Here is an 18061-nt window from a genome sequence, read left to right as displayed (position 1 = left end):
GAGAGAGAGAGAGAGAGACAAAGGGAGAGAGAGAGGAGTTTTAGTGAAGCAGGTGGGCAGCCATTGGCCTTGGGTGTCCACCCCACACAGCCGTGCTTTCCAACCTATAGCTCCAAGGACCCTTTGGCCAGTTACCTAGCTCATAGACCTGCGTGAAGGGGTCTGGAGACCCAGCCTGGTGTATGAAGGGTTTGTGACCCAGTCTGTGAACAGGCTTGATGGGTCTTGGAGCTCCAGACCCAGCCCTAGCTCAACAATTGGCCCAGTTGGCAGGATTACTGGCAGGTGAAAGAGCCCAACAACTAGTGTGGCTGAGTAGCTTTACAAAAGGATTGCTTCTCAAACCTTCACCTGCATTTGAATCACCTGGAGATCTTGTTAAAAAGCAGGTTCTGGCTCTGTAGGGTGTGGTGGGGCCTGAGACTCATTTTAGCAAGTGCCCAGGTGATGCTGACATTGCTGGTTCATGAGCCATAGTTTCCCATTCTCCCAGTGACAGAAACCCACAGTCTTTTATGAAGGGAATGCAAAATTGGTCCTTGCTGTAAAGGCTAATTGGAGCCAGTGATTTGAAAGAAACAGGTCATCATGTACTGTTGTACAGTTTCCCATCTTTTCCACTTTTTCCTAACTTCCATTTTCTCTAAGGAAAGAAGAAGGGTGGCAAATAAGGGAGGAAGAGAATAAAAGAACAAAAAGGAAAGAAAAAAAGAAAACCAGATAGGCAATGTGTTATATGGTCAGAACCAACTAAGCTGGAGTTTATGTGATGCTAGAAGCACTTACCCAAGAGCAGCCTCTTATTATTTAGTAGGGTCAATGTTATCCATTTTGTGAAAGAGAAGAGGAAACTGATAGAAAGTGAGCCTAGATGCCGGATACCTTCAAGCTTTATTAAAGAAAGAAATCTGCTGGTCTGTGCCAAGAGGGGCAGGCAGCCCAGGGCTGCCCTGAAAAGGGGTCAGCGCCAGGTGTGGGGTGGTAGAGCTTATATAGTGCGCCAAGGGCTGGCTGATACCATCAAGGAGTGTCATTATGCTAATGTGGACCAGGGTGGAGAGCTGTGTCCTTGTGGAAGCAAAAGGGGTTTCTGTTTAAGTCAGGAGGCTTCTCCTAAATGGAAGGAGGAAGGGGAGGGGAGGAGGTGGATGGTGCCATTTTGTACTTGGGCTTGTCTAAAGTGACACTGGTTATGTTGCAGATTTATTAGAAACCACATAGACAAAATCTGCAGACATCAGAAGGAGAGATGCTCTAGACAGTCACCCAGACCAAAGGGAGCCCTGGGGTTAGAAGCGCAGAGGAAAGCCCTGTGATCCCACTAAACCAGCTCCATTTAATGGGCTGTGGCTGGTATTAATGCACCAGAGCACCCATCACTGCAGTCCCTGGGGTGTTGATTTACTCCTTGATGGTGTCTGCAGTGTAGAATATGGCTTCGTTTTCTGGCTTCTTAGGCTGGTGGAGGGGGTGGGAGGAAACAGATGCTTTTGCAGTGATTTCCCTGCTAAAACTCTCGAATTGCTTTTTCCTAAGGAGAATGAAATATTATCTGAGTTTTCACTGTATAGTTTCTCCAAGCAATAGAGGGAGAGGGCAGGGAATGGAAGCTGGAAGCAGCCTTAGTCAGGAACTTCTTGGGAGTGATACCACATAGGGTGAAGGAGGGGTTCTTTTTCCTACAAGACAAGCTCTCTAAAAGCAAAGAGAAGAAATATGAAAATTGGGGCCTGCTCACCAGGGAAAAACTGTCAGTGCAGTGGTGGAACATACATGTGGATGGAATATTTAAAAGCCCACGAGGCATTCTGTGTAGAGTGGAGCTGCTGCCGGTCACCTGCTGTCTTCCTGTCTCCATCCTGGTCTCAGGGTGGTGGTGCTGGGTGAGGCAGGGTTGGTGCTGACAGCCACTGTTTGTCTGTATCCTCAGAGGGGTGTGTGTGTGTGTGTGTGTGCGTGCGTGTGTGTGTGTGTGTGATGGGGGAAGGGTGATGGCTGAGGCTTTCCAGGAGCACGTGTCTCTGGAGGCTTGGGGGAGAGCTGAGTTCAGGCCCTGGCGCCAGTCTTCCAGAGAGAAATTAGAAGCATGGTAATTAGGCATCTTCCCCCTCAGGCAAATGGAGGAGTTTGCTTTCCCTTAAAAAGCCAGCCTGCAGAGATGAAAACCAGGAGGGAACAGCAGGATTTGTCTGCCATCCCAGCGCAGGATTTCTGGCTCCTGGTAAGGAGGTGCTGCTTTGAGAATCTGTCACAGATGCCTCTAGCTGTCGACTTGAGCATACTAGTCTCTTTTTAATGAAATTTGCTTTCACCCACTTGTTTGAATGATTTATAGCAAAGAAATCACTTTAGATCCTTGAATATTGAAAACTGTGGCTTTCTGAGAAAATGGCACAGTGTGAGGCAGGGAGACAGAACAGGGAAGTGTAATTTTACTTACAGGAAATCTTCATGGAACTGGAAAACTTAAAGTAGCCCAATTTTCAAGAGTTCCTGCAGTTTTCCAACTGATTTGTATTTGTTATTCTATTGTGTCAAATAGGCATTGAGATAGGCATTGGAATGGTTGTTTCTTAGATGACAAGACTGAGACTGACGCACTGTGACTTATCCAAGGTCGCACAATTAGTAAGTGGCAGATTTGGGCCTCAATGAAAGTTGTTCTGCTGACTTCCACTCCACTGTGACAGCTCTCCAAAAATGATCTGCTCTGTATAATCTTCCATAAGGCAACCTTACCTGCTTCAGGGATCTATTTTAGTCTTTCCTGTAGGAAATAGACCTGCACCCACTTTTCAATTCTTGTCCATACCATGATTGTCAGAATCTAATTTCGCTTATTAAAGATCAAAATTTCCCCTTGTTGATTATAAAAGGGGGAAGAAGAGACAGAGGTTGGCATGCCTGTCCTTCTACCCACTGTGATTTTAGGGGAGTACAGGGTGTCTGCTTTGCACCAGTGTTGCAGGATGATCCCAAACACCAGCTTTCACCATATCCTGCTATAAAGCAAGTGGAAGGCAGTAGAGAGAAGTCGGTATTATCATGGGCTCTGGAGTCAGGTTTAGTACTAATGCCTCTCTTACCACTGATTAGTTAATCTTTCTAAGACTCCATTTACCCATCTCTAAAACAAGTATAATAATACCTCTCTCAGAGGGTCACTGCGAGGTCTAAAGTGAAGAATGCATGTGAGGTGGTCAGTAGGGTACATGGTCCCATAATGTTAGTGACTGCTATTTTTAGGTGTATAGACTTTGCAGTGGGACCCTTGAAAAAGACCTGACCTTGAAAGACTTGCAAGAATTCAAAATCCAAGGTCTTTAGGGCCTTCTTTATAGTTTTGCCTTTGGGGTACAATCTTCTTTCTCCTGTATTTTTACCATAGCACATTGTCAACAGAATACATTGTCAACTCTCACATTTATTATCTTGGGTACAGTAAACCAGCACTTTACTAAGGATGTGAGAATCTCCCTTCACAGTAAAAGAGATAGGCAGTTACCTAAATAGACAGAACTTTCAACTTTTTTTAGGTTTCGAGATTGCTTAAAGACTAACCATTTCTGAATCCTATTCCCCTGCTATTCTTGGCCCATACCTTTCCAGTCCTGATTATATATCAAGTCTACATTCTTGCCAGTCTCATCCTGCTCTTGTTAACAGACAGACTTGGGCTTTGTTGGATTCCCTGGCCATTGCCATGGCCACTAAGAACTGCATCTTTGGTCCAGCAGGTTTGAATCTTAGCTTCAATGAAACTCTTCTTCTCAACTTCCTCACCACAGGCTCCTCTATCTTTTTGAACTGTCCTTTGAAATTCACATTTCTGAACTGTAGAAAGCAGAAAGGCCCTTCAAGGAACCAAGATCAAGATACCTCTTTAGATCTGCTTACCTCGGGATGCATGATCAGTAAAATGATCAGGGTCTTTGTGATGGGCAGAGCTACCTATATACTTTGGTGGAGAAAGGAAACTAGGACCAAGTATGATGTGAAGGTCGCTGAGAGCCCTATTTACCCACAAATGCCTCTCCTGTATGGTATTGAAAATGCTCTGTGGTTGCTATTTATTATTTTTATGACCTAAAGTCCTGCATTAGAGATGCTCAATCAGAGTAGACCCAACCAGATAGACCCAGAATCGTATTTTAGCTTTATCTGTTACTAGATCTAGGAACTCAGCAAAATTGCTTCATTGCTTCAGTTCTTTCATTCTGTAAAATGGTAAATATATCTCTTGTATGATGAAGGCATGGAATAGGAATAATAATGTATGTAAAGTGCTTCTTGGGGCCTGGTGTGTATCATATGCACAATAAGTGGGAAGTATTTATTATTTTAATATTCAGAGGCTATTCCTCCATAAGCCACTCACTAAAATATAAATATGCCTCCTGGCAGGAATAATCCCCTTGGTTTATCAGTTTAACTAGATTTCGCCTTAGAAAGTGAAGTTCTGAAGAGTGGGAAATAGAAAGAAGAATGTTAAGGGAAAATGGCATTGGGAAATGAACAGGTATGCCAGAAGGGCTGAATGCAGGTGGACACCTGTGGTTGGGTAGACAGAGGACAGAAGAGCCTGGAGAGCCTGGGAATGGAGGGTGACCAGACTGGAAGGGGGTGGTGCCCACAGACTGCACTGGAACAGGTATCTGTTGCTGTGATTGGACTAGTTGTACCCATGATCATTGTGCTAGGGGCTGTGGTAATTCAGGTCACAGAGCTCCTGACTATGAGAAAGGCCTTTCATCACTGCTGTAGCTCATGAAGTTTTCCAAATAATTCTGTTCTCTGCTGTCTGCATCTGCACAGAAGGGAGCTAGGTCAGATACAAATTAAGCATTTCATGAAACATTATTATGAAGACAAAATGAAAACCAGGCAGTAAGCATATTTTTTCGGCTGGTCAGTTGGCCAAATATTTGCTTATGGGGGACTGACTTTTGGATAACTGATCTAGAAGCAGAAGCCAAAGTCCTTTTTCCCATTTCATCTAGATCAAGTCTGTTATGTGTGTGTGTGTTTGTGTTTTTTAATAGAGTATACAGGTTCTTTCCTCCCCTAGCACCTGGGACACTAAGATTATACTAGGGGGCTTTTGTGTGTTACTTCAAGGATGAGGAAAGTGAATCTTTTACCAGAATGAGGTGGAAAAAAGACATTTTGCTGGAAAGATTGACCTTCCACTGATATATGATTGTTTTTTATGAGCCAGGCTCATTAAATACCTGAGTCCAGGCTGCTGGAAGCCCTATATCTCTCACACATCTACCTACCTAAGCCCTGAAATTTCCATCTAGACGTCATCAAAAATTCACTGAAACTAGCCTCGAGTAAAGAACTAGATGATTTGATGATTGCAGGGAGCGTTCATCATGGAGTATAGGGGCACCAACACCTGTCCCCCTCCATCAGTCAAAGCAAAAATGTCTGGATGGTTTGGAGTTTGCTGGGCCTACTAAGCAATTTAAGGGTGAATTATCTGTGACATTACTCCAGTTTCTTCTTGAGTGGAACCCACAACAGATTTATTTGCCTCCTATGCATTTTTTAACTGAGTAATAAATTTGAAGAGCATTTTAAAAAACACCTGCCATGTTGCATCAAGGCTATTTGATGCCTCATAAAAAACAAACAAACAAAAACAATAGCAAAAAACAAAGTAAAACAGAAAACTCAATTCCAGAAAAATATCAAGCAAAAGAATAGCCAAGGGAATGTAGCAGCCATCTGGAATGCCTGACCAAAGTAGGAGATCTGCCCGGTTGTAGTAGAGTAAGTGTGAAGTCTTTTTTTATTACTTGGCCTACAGTGTTGATTCAATTATATTTTTTAAAACAGAAAGAAAAAGGCTTTAAGAAGCAACATTTTCAACTTGTAATTGAGAGAAACCAGCTATTTTAAGGAAGCATCTGACCAAGGCAGTTCAGAGAGGTAGCCTGATCCACTGAAGGGAAGCAAACATGGGGTATATCTTGAAGCATTAGGATTCTATTAATAATTATATTATCATTTATTGAACAGTTGCAGGCATTGTTATATTTAGTTCTTGCAACAACAGTATCAAGTGGGCATTGAGGTTCCCATTATTTAGATGAAATCAAAAGATCAAATATATGAAGTATAGGCCTAAGTTTATAAAACTGATGAATGGGAGAGCTTGTAATTGACCCCAAAGCCTGTTCTCATTTCACAATATCATACTGCCTCCTTCCTTGATTGTTCTTTATCCTACTACACATGAATAAGTCTTGTTCTGGTATTAACCATGTATTCTAATTATTCATTCAACACTTATTTAACCAACATTTGTTGAAAAACTCCTGTTTACCAGGGATTATAAGGGTATACAATTCATAAGGCAAGGTCCCTGTTTTGGAGGAGCTTACAGTCCAGTTGCAATACAATAGCAATAACTGCAATACAAGGCAGACTGTAAAATGTGCCAAAAGAGAAGTATGCATCTTTGCTTCCCCATTTCTCATTCCCACAGATAATCAATAATTAATTCTACTTTGTATTTTGCTCATACCTGTCTTCCAAGGAAACCGAATGCTTTGCATATATTATCTTGTCAACACTCCCAATAGTGAAATGGCTTCATAGTTGAGTTGCAAAAACTGATCAACCTGTAAAACTGTGTGCAGTCAATCTCACACTTTCTCATGTCATAGCAGTGACACAATGTGCTGCAATTAGTATTAGTGATCTGAAGTACATAGCACCAGCACTGGGGGGTTACACACCTCAGTTGTATTTAGATCTGCATTGTCACACAACCCAATTTTTCTTGTATCGATTATGAACTGATAAGCCAGTTGGTGGGGCAGCAATGGGGGATTTGAGGGGAAAGAAGAAATTTTATTCCATTTGTCCAGAAGCAGCAGGCAAATCCAAAAGGAAGCTAGAGGGCTCTGGCCACATTGGAATGCAGAGATATAATGAAGGCTGCCATTTATGGAAGACTGACTATGTACCAGCCATGGGGCTGAGTGCTTTACTTTCATAATCTCATTTAAATCCCCTCCCAGCTTAGAAGGGTTGTATTTATTTTTAGGTAATCACTCTTTTTATTTCCATTTCCTGACAAGTGGAGAAACTGGGACTCAGATTGGCTAAGTCATTTGGCTTAGGCCTGGTAATTAGTCTAACGTGAGCTGAAGTTCAGCTACAAATCTGTTTGCTTAAGCTCAGTCCTTAAGACTATGCCATTCCGCTTCCCAGGACTGAGAGAACCAAGGGTAGCTGTATATAGAAAGAGACTAGATGTCTGAGGAGACTGTGGGCAAGAACCAGGAAGGAAGACAGGAATCGGGATGCACCCAGGTTTATAATGAGGCCATGGGTTGTGTAACAGTCAGGACTCCTGTGTGAAATGACAGAAGTCTAACTCAAGCTATCCTAAACCACAGAGAAAGTTTTTTGGCTCAGGGAACCAAACTATGGGAATTGTGGAAGAATTGATTCAGCAGCCTTGATCCCGGGAAATGAAGACATCAGCTCTCTTTGTCTCAGTCTACTCATCTTTTATCTCTGGTTCTCTCTGCCCTTTTTTTTTTTTTTTTTTTTTTTTACTATCTGAGATCAGCTCTTCCTTCCATCTTATCCTCTTCTTATTGCTCTCTGTGATTCAGCCTCATGGTCCATCCTTTGGCTACTTCCTGTATGTTGCAAGCTGAGCTTATGCCTTCTTCGCTTATACTAGCTGTTCCTCTGTTTGCAATGGTTTCTACTGAGACCAGTTCTCCTCTGCCAGTTTCATTTTGTCATAGTACCTGCCATACTGAAATTTTTATTCTCCTCACCTCTTCTTTGCTGTTCCATTTCGCTAAAACATAAGTTCTGTGGAAACAGATTTTTTCTTATTCTTTGCTCACTGTAAGGCCAGCACCTACAATAATGTTTGGCACACTGTGTAGGCCCTTAATACGTATTCATTAAATAAATATTTGTATGAATTGATCCTATACTATGAATTTTTTTAAAAAAAAATAGGAGAATCTAGAAAATTGGTACTGTTGGAATGTTCTGGAAATATTGCTGAGCTCGAATGGTATGACCCAGACATCAAACCTCACACCAAGGCTGAAAGGCAAACATCCACCTTCCCTTCCCCTTTCACATTCTTATTAGGTTGTATGAGCTCTGTGAGTGATATTTTGAAAAGATTTGACTTCTTGCATGGCCGTCATCTATTGAGCATATGCCCTTTGCCAGATTCCAATTTCCATGGATTCTAAGACTCAATATAGTTATTAATAACTTGCCCAGAGCCCAAAAGCTTGTCAAAGTTAAGAGGGGGATCATAACTCTTACCACCATATTATGCTGTTGTTTTCCAAATGCTCTAAATCAGGAAGATCTCAGAGTTGTATTCTTCATTACAGTTTGGATGAGATTTAATAATTGGTACTCGTCCACAAACCCATCTCATTTTTATTTATACCTGGAATGTAGATGAATAGATGAAATATTATCAAGGTTGTCTCAGAGGTTTTTGTCTCTTAGAACAGTGGTTTAAAAGTATAGTCCCAGGGGCCGAGCCCGTGGCGCACTCGGGAGAGTGCGGCGCTGGGAGCGCAGCAGCGCTCCCACCACGGGTTCGGATCCTATATAGGGATGACTGGTGCGCTCACAGCGCTCACTGGCTGAGCGACTGGCTGAGCGCTGTGCGGCCGGTCTCAAAAAGGACAAAAAAAAAAAAGTATAGTCCCAGACGAGCACATCAGAATTTCCTGAGAACATGTTAGAAATTCAAATTCTCAGGCTCCATTCCTGACTTTCTGAATCAGAAACCCTGGGGATAGACCCACCAATCTGTGTTTTATCAAGCCCTCCAAGAGATTTTGATGTATCCTAAAGTTTGAAAACCACTGCTTTAGGGCATCTTTTGGGTAGTTAAGTAGTTTCAGCTAAAGAGTATCTAGATACCAATGGGGAATTCTAGAGTCCAATGCTAGAGGATAAGAATTGGGGGGTGGGTGACCAGTTGTCCTGGTTTGTCTAGTATTGAAGGGGTTCTCTGGATGTGGGATTTTCAGCTTCAAAATGGGACAGACCTGAGCAAACCAGGGTAAGTTCTTCATTGTACTGGTTTTCCATTGTTATCATAAAAAATGTCCATGAACTTGATAGCTTAAAACGACACATTTATGATCTTATAGTTCTGTAGGTCAAAAGACCAATGCAGGTGTCACTGGGCTGAAATCAAAGTGTTGGCAGGGCTGCGTTTCTTTCTGAAGACTCTAAGGGAGAATCCATTTCCTTGTCTTTCCAGTTCCCAGAGACAACCTTCCTCCATCTCTGTGACCATTCTTCTGCAATCACATTTCCCACCAAACATAGACAGAAAAGGTTCTCCAATTTTAAGGACCTGTGTTGTATTAGCTGTTTCTGTTGCTTATAACAGAATATCTGAAACTGGGTAATTTATAAAGGAATGAAATTTATTTCTTACAGTTTCAGAGGCTGGGAAGTCCAAAGTCCAGGTAACACATCTAGTGAGGGCTTTGGTGGTGGTGGCTCTATGGTAATGCAGGGTATCACACGGTGAATGGCATGAGCAAGAGAGAGAGAGAAAGCTAGGCTTCTCACTCACTTTCCTTATAAAGCCATCAGAACCAAGCCCATTACTGCATGAATGGATCAATCCACTCACACAGGTCCAGTCCTCACAATCTACCTCTTAATGCCCCCACCTTTCATGGCAAGAAGGGGCTGAGCAAGAGAGATAACTTACTCACATGCTCTCTTTTAAAGCCATCAGAACCACACCCATGACCACCCATTAAACCATCAATGGGTTAATTCATTCACCTGGGTACAGTGCTCACAATCTAATCACCTCTTAAAGGCCCCACCTTTCAGTGGCCATAATAGGACCTTCCATAGTCTTAACACTGTTACAATGGAGATTAAGTTTCTAATACATGAACTTTTGGGGGACACATTTAATCCATAGCATATGTGATTAGACAGGAACCACCTGAATAATCCCAGATAGTCTTTCCATCTCAGGATCCTTAATTTAATCACATTTGCAAGGTCTCTTTCACCATTTTAGGTAACATATTCAAGGGTTCCAGAGCTTAGGACATGGACATCTTCGGGGAGCTCTTATTCTGCCAACCATGGTTCCCATAACTGGAAGCCTGGGATGTAGAACTTTCAGTACTAAAACCAGAAAAGTATCAGGCAAAACCAAAACAAATTGATACCTTAAGTGGGTTGGGAGGGTGCAAAGAAGAGAGATATTGCTATGGTGGAGGTCACATCATGCAGCTCAAAGAGACTTGGGAACTAGAACTGGACATGCAGATCTGGGATGCAGATCTGTCTTTCTGAGTGGCCCATTCTGTGATTTTGTGCAGACTGATTCAAATTTTCTCTTTTTTCATGCTGTGACACGATCTCACATTTGTAGACCTTTTTTGTAGTAAGTATAACCATACTAATTTATTATTAGTCACTGACCATGGGTAATTCACTGTTGCATATAAAATGCCACATTAACTACTGCAACCATTGAGTTATCAAATCCTGATAGTAGCAAGAACAAATCACAACTCTAATCATCTGAATCTGGCTCTGTGTGTGTGATTAGCATGTGATCAGGGCCTTGCTGAGTCCTAAAGAGGACTGGGGGAAGCACATTCACAGGAATGCAGGCTGTAGTAGTAGCTCTTGCAGGGAAGTAATGTTCCATGAGTATTTTATCGTATGTAGTATAGATTAAGGCTTTATTCATCCTGTGTATATCTGGCCGTCTCTAATTCTACCTTCTCTTCAGATGCGGTACCCCCAAACAAAATGCCTTCCATAAAAATCTGGAAATAGGTGCACATATAAAGTATTGATTATGCAGCTGAATTTTTGTGAATGTAATATAAATACGAATATATGAAACAAATATGTATTCCCTCTTTATACTGACCAGGAGCCTGGGAATTGAAGCTGAGAGGGGGGTAAGTGCTGGTTTGCTTTAGATTATGGCACAGCTGCTTCCCTGCATTCCAAGGAGGGAGCACAGTCCTTGGAATGAAGACAGACATGAAAGGATTCAAATCCCCAAACCACTCCTTATTAACTGGGTGAGCTAGGGACATTTCTTATTTTCCTGAGCCTTATTTTTCTCATCTTAAAAAAAAAAAAAGTATAATAATACCCAGTTTTTGTTGTGAAAATTAAATAATAACATATATTAAGTATTAAGTGTTTGGTACAGAGTTGGCGCAAGTAAATGGCAGTTATTAACTTTATTGATTCACTTTTCAAAGATATCTCTAACAACAATCAAGGGTATATCAAGGTGCTTTAGCACAAGAGCAGCTATTTTCCCTGCTTGAAAAGGCCATTCATTCAACAAGTTTTTTATTCTGTCTCAGGCTGAAACTGAGAGTATAACAAAAATTTAATAATCCCTGTCCTCCAGGAACTCACACGCTTCCTGGAGAGATGACACTTGCTTGAACTGGAGGAATCAGTTAGTGATGTTTGGCAGAGCAGAGGCCATGCCACACTTTAGGAGCAGTATGAGTTGAAACGCACAGAAGTGAAATGCAGTCTGGTCTGTGTTGGGGTTACATGTAGTTTGGTATTGCTGCAGTATAAGTATATTAGGAAGGAAGTGATCAGAACTGAAGCTGAAGATACCAGCTGGAGCGTGAAAGACCTCATGTATCATGGCAGCAAATGGAGACATTATCTGTGCATGGTGGGCATTCACTGATGGGTTTTAAGTAGGGAGTGATATAATCTAATTAGGATTTTAAAAATATTACTCCAGTCACTATATGCAGAATGGGTTGGAGGGAAGCAAGGCTGAAATTGGGGACATCACTTAGGAAGCTCTATTAGTCATGGTATCTACATGAAACAGAGACCAACTGTGGTATTGCATGAGACTTTAATTAAAGAACTACTCAGAGTAAGTGTGAGCAGGGTTAAGAGAACCATCAAGACTACAAAAGAAACTGGGAACTAGCAACAGTGGGAATTGTTGCCCAGCCCAGGCATGAAGGGTTAGGGGGAGAATGTAGTGAAAGCTGAAGCCATGGAGAAAGAGCACCCTGCTGGGAGTCATATACTTTCTTTCTTTCTTTCTTTTTTTTTTTTTTTTTTTGTGACCAGTAAGGGGATCATAACCCTTGGCTTGGTGTCGCCCACACCGCGCTCAGCCAGTGAGTGCACCGGCCATCCCTACATAGGATCCGAACCCGTGGTCTCGGCGCTACCAGTACCGCTGCACTCCCAGCGCTGCACTATCCTGAGTGGCCACGGGGCCGGCCCGGAGTCATATACTTTCTTAGGTCAGGTTCTGCAGAAGTAACATCTGAGAGGAGGAGCCACATATAAGTGGTTTATTCAGAAAATTCTCCCAGGCAGAACTGGGAGGGAATGAAAGGAAGCAGGGAAGGGAAGGAAGCCATGCATGGGCACCATGTGCCAGCACCCAATGGAAGGAAGGTGGTGTGCAATGAGCTAGGGGTGAGCAGGAGTCTGAAGGCCTGGTGCCAGGCCTTCTGTAACTTATGTCACTCAAACTGCCTAGTTTTCAGTTTGGTCATCTGCAAAATTGTGGAAGGTACATCTTCACAGAGCCATCATGGGAATGAAATAAGAAAGTATAAGGGTTTTGTAAGGTGGTACGCCAATGTAACGAGCTAGGATGTTAGGAAAATTGTAAATTTGTTAACCTGACTGGTCTGGGGAATGAGTTCAGAACAGAAGCCATGCGTGGAGGCTGATCTTAGGTCTTCTGGGCCACATGTTTGTGTTTTAAGCCTGATGTCAGGCAGTCTTTGCATTAGTTCTTGGACACTAAAGGCTATACTTTTATGATGAACAGAAAGATCCTGTTGAATAAATTTTTAATTTTTTATGATCATAGGGACAATTTGGAGAAATTTAAGGAATATTTTTATCTTGTAAATTGGATTATAGAACCTAAATGATGACATATAGATATAAATTGCTATGGTTATTATATTTAAAAAGCAAATGTATCTGATATTGAGTCACTATTATAGCATGGGTTCTGTTGGCCAACTACATTACTGTTATCAATTATTATTGAAAATCAGATAACATATGAAAAAATAGAATTATTGCTCTCTGAAGTGATGTCAAAATCTAATTATTGTCATTTTTGCCATTTTATATCTCCCTAAATTTTTTCTTAAACATCTGGGCCTAAAGCAGTTTCTCACTTAACGATGACATCTACAACAGTGTGAGACAGTTTGGTACAACTTTTTGATGTAGAAGACATTATCTCAGGGTGTCGAGGAGAAAGGCAGAGTAGCCAAGGAAGGGATCTGTTGTAGCATATGATTCCATTGTAATCAACTCACAGGTTACTTCCTGCAGTGCCAGCCGGAAACATTGGTAACCTTGGCAACACTAGTGGCCCTTCCCATCCTTTTTAAATTGAAATAGCTGTTGCTATGATACAGCCTAAAGCAAAAAAGAGGGAAAAGAGGGAGAGAAAGAGAATGGGAGGGAGAGAGAGGATGAAAAGGCAGAGAAAATAAGAAGGGAGAGAATAAGAATGAGAAAGAAAGATAAAATGAAAGTATTGGGTGGTATTTGCAGGGCAGACTTATGGATATGAAGGAGACTGCTGAATTACTATCATAACTAGAAGCATGGGGCAGAGGTGAAAGTGGAATATTGCTTCCTGGCTTACTAAAAATCAATAATTCATACTTCATTTTGTCTTTGCGTTTTCTCAGGCAAGCTACTTATCTTCATTGTGGGTGTTTTTGTATTACCTCGGAAGGGAAATGTTTATTAGTTCTCTTTTCTTTACTTTTAATCAACCTTCAAGTCCCATCAGCATTCTTTCTGATGCCTCTCTTTTCCACAGTAGCCTGAAAATGAAATATTTGCAGTGAGTAGCATTGTATTAAAATGGAGCAAATGCTCCTCTGTCAGGAGGGCACTGGCAAAGTTTCTCTGGTGTCTGGGGAAAGCCCTGACCCCATCATCCATGTCTTTTTTCTGTCCATGCATATGCTTGGATATTGGGCAAAGATAAACAGTTTCAGCAGCTGACATCCTCCGAGTTCAGGAGAAAGGTTATGATTGCTGTGGGTGATTGTAGCTCTTTGTAGCAGGAGAGTCACATCATGCAAGCTTACAAATGAGAACTGGCATCTCTGCTGAATGGTTCCTCTCTTCTGTGGTATAGAAAGGAGTCAACCTGGGAACATCCTCTATCTCCAGAAAACAAGTATGTTGCCAAGATAGAGCCATAAAGTAAATATGTGGTTTGAAATATTGGGCATTTTGCTACAATTTAAAGGATTTTGTGTGCTTTGTTCACTATGGTGTCTCTAGCATAGCAAATGAGGAACATGGTGGGTGCTCAGTGAGTGCTAACGAATGAATGAAAAATAATCACTTCAACTTGCTGGGCAATAGTCACCTCACTGTTCCTAATGTTAGTTTAGGGGATGCCCAGCCCTGATCCAGGACTCAGCTCATTATCAGGGCACCTCTTCTCTTACTATGTTGATTGATTTGAGGATGGATGTATGATTGAGATAGAGGAAGAATTTTTCTTAGGATTCCCAGCAAGAAACTCTCACTTTCTTTTCATTGGATGTGAAAGAGAGGGGAAGTAGCGTCTGGTTCTTCTGTAGTCATTTGTGAGCATGGTGGCCTGAGACAATAGCTAATCCTAAGGACATGGAACCAATAAGTGAGAGCTCTGACTTTCTGCCCAGAGAGCCATTTCCAAGGTCTCTCAAAGCTGCAGACCTCAGTGATGTTACAGGTACCATCATCACCTGTGCTCCACACTGTACTGGAGCCATAGGTGTATAGAGATTCTGAGCTGCCCCTTGCCCGATACAGTATCTCACTCTTCTACCTGAACATTGAATCAACATTGCTTATGTCTTTCTGCTTTATCAAATTTCTGAGGGGGAAAAAAAGCTATGTGTGCTTCTTCTGGCACCTTCCTTCTATATAGATTTGAAATCCCCTAGTACTTGGGATTTTGCTGAGGAACAGTTAGAATATCTTTCTTTTACATCATTACTCCCTACTCCATATCTGCTCCTGATTTTTTTTGGATTTTTCTCATAAACTTTCTTCTTTAGGATCTCTTCCATCAATGTGAATCAACAAAACAGACATTGAGAAGCTTCCTATCCACCAACTTATTATAATTGTTCAGATATATCTGAGTTTGAGATAGGCTCAAACAGTAATCAATATTACAGGTAAAGTAAAAGAAACTTTAGAGGACTCATTCACTGCTAACATTATATGACTTTGACTCTAATACATACTTGGGGTAGTCATCCTAAAATTTATAACTTTATATATTTTATGCCTCTATTATCTGCCAGGCTCTTACCAAAATGCTGGTTACTACTTTCATGAAGCTTACAATCTACTGGGGGTTGGGAGTAGATAGACTGTAAATAAACAAACAAGATTTGGGGTCACGATATATGCTACAAAGAAAACAAAACTGAGTGATATAGAGAAGGTATCTGGGATGTCTAAGGTCCACCTTAGCTAGGGTAGCCAAGGAAGCCTCTTGGAGAAAATGACAACTAAACTAAGATCAAAACGATGAGAAGGAGCGGATTATGTGGTGAGACAGGTGAAGGTTGTTCTAGACAGAAGAAACAAAGGTTGAAAACTCTGAGGTAGAAATGGGGTTTCAGTTATGGAGAAAAATTTTTAAAAAGACCAATATGGCTGAAGCAGGGGAGGGAGAGGGATGGAAGAAGGACAGAGTTTCTTTCTTTTTTTTTTTTTTTCCTTTTTGTCTCTTTTTTTGTGACCGGCAACGGGATCGCAACCCTCAGTGTTGCCCCCGCACCTCGCTCAGCCAGTGAGCGGCCGGTCTGTATGTGGGATCCGAACCCTCGGCGGGAGTGCCGCTGCACTTCCCAAGCGGTGCACTGTAGCACTGCGCCACCGGGCTGGCCCAGAAGGACAGAGTTTCAGAGGACCTTGAAGACCATGAGGAGGAGTTTGAAAGCCATTGCAAAGAAAAGGGAGGTCGTTACCTGATTAAAAAATAATCACTCTGATGCTGTGGAAAGAAGGAATTACAGGGAGGCAAGGATGTAAGCAATGTGACCCAGTGGGAGGCTATTGCAGCAGGATAGTTGAAAGGTGCTGGGAGCTGTACATAGCATGTGGTGGTGAAGTTGGAGAGAGTGGGTATGGGCAATGACAAAGGGGGAAAGAATCAAGGATAACAACTAGGTTTTGGGCTTAACAACTGGTTAAATGTGAGTATCACACTGAGGGAAGACATGGAAATATAATATTGGGAGGGATCAAGAGTTTCATTTTAATATATTATTTTTCAGTTAGAAGTTGAATACATTAGGTTGTGATATTGGGGAAGGGTCAGAGCTGGAGATGTAAGTTTTAGGCTGTACTGATACTTAATTATAGAACTGGATGAGATCATGTGGGAAGAATGTAGATAGAGAAGTGGAGAGGACCAGAGATCCCCTCACTTAGAGAAGGCCAGGCAGAGGAGGAGATGCCGGCAAATAAGAATCTGATAAGGAAAAACCATACAGCTGGGGGAAAACAAGAGAGTATAGTACCAAACCATGTGAAAAGGGAACAGTAAGCTATGTTGAATGTTGCTGAGCAGTCAAGTTTGATGTGTACAGAGATGAAATCCATGGATTTGACAACCCTGCTGATCTTAGCAATAGGAGTTTTAAAGGAGGGGTGGTCTGGAAAATAGGTTGGGCCAAGTTGAAGACTCCATAGGTGAAAATAAGGGGAGACAGTAGGCAAGGGCATTTTACTTAAGAAGTTTTGCTATAGAAGAGAGAAAAAAATGGTATAGTATTCAGAAGGGGACTTGTATTCAAGAGAAAGTTTCCCACCTGCAAAGGTGGGAGATAAAAGAGAACTTCTGAATATGCAATGGAATGACTTAGCATGAGCCTTCTAATGCCTGTCCCAAATTTGAAGGGCTTCAATGTAAAAGATAGATAGAGATGCTCTAAGAATCACTTTTGGGCCCAAAGATCCCAGTCTTAATAGTGTGCCTTGGTAGATATTTGTATTTTGGTTTGTTATTGCCTAACTCTTACAACTTTGGGTAATGAAGAGGTCAACTCTGAATCTAAATCAAGTTTTTCTTATCAAGCTACTAATGCAATATTAGTGTTAGAGTTTTCCTGAGTGATTATAAACCAAAACAATAGAAATTATATTTATCCTAATATTATTATCTTACCAGAAAAAGAAATCAAACAGAAAAACAACAATGATGACAAAAACAATCCCTGCTAAAACAATTTTCTCCATTTTATCCTTCCATTTCCTATTATTTTGGGATACAAATAATTTATCTTTTTTGTTCAGAGATATGGCAATTCCAGGTACTTTTGGGAAATGAGGAAAGTGGTCTGGGGCTAGGATTGGATATTATACCTGTAACAGGGTACAGACTAAGTTTTAATATTTTCGAAGGTAGAAAAGAAAGCCTTTTATTTAAAAAGTTACCAGCAATTTTTGCCTTCAGGGGTAGAAATGGGAATTAACTTTGAGACAAACTTCCTGAAGTTTTCTTTTAGGAGTTTTATAGTTTCAGGTCTTATATGTAAGTCCTTAATCTATTTTGAGTTGATTTTTATATGGCAAGAGGTACAAATCTAGTTTCATTCTTCTACATATGAATGTCCAGTTTTCCCAGCACCATTTATTGAAGAGGCAATAAACATACATTCTCCAAAATATGTTCTTATTGCCTTTATCAAAGATCATTTGGCTGTAAGTATGTGGGTTGATTTCTGGGTTCTCTGTTCTGTTCCACTTGTCCATGTGTCTGTTTTTATGCCACTACCATGCTGTTTTGGTTACTAGAGCTTTGTAGTATAATTTGAAGGTAGTGTAATGCCTCTGGCTTTATGTTTTTTGTCCAGGATTACTTTGGGTATTTGGGGTCTATTTTTGTTCCATATGAGTGTTAGGATTGTTTTTTCTATTTCTGTGAAGGATGTCATTGGTAATTTTATTGGGATTGCATTGAATTAGGACTGGACAGACTTTATGAATATGA

Source organism: Galeopterus variegatus, unplaced genomic scaffold (genome assembly GCF_000696425.1).
Source record: "Galeopterus variegatus unplaced genomic scaffold, G_variegatus-3.0.2 Scaffold355, whole genome shotgun sequence".
Taxonomy (NCBI): Eukaryota; Metazoa; Chordata; class Mammalia; order Dermoptera; family Cynocephalidae; genus Galeopterus; species Galeopterus variegatus.
This window is presented reverse-complemented; position numbering follows the sequence as displayed.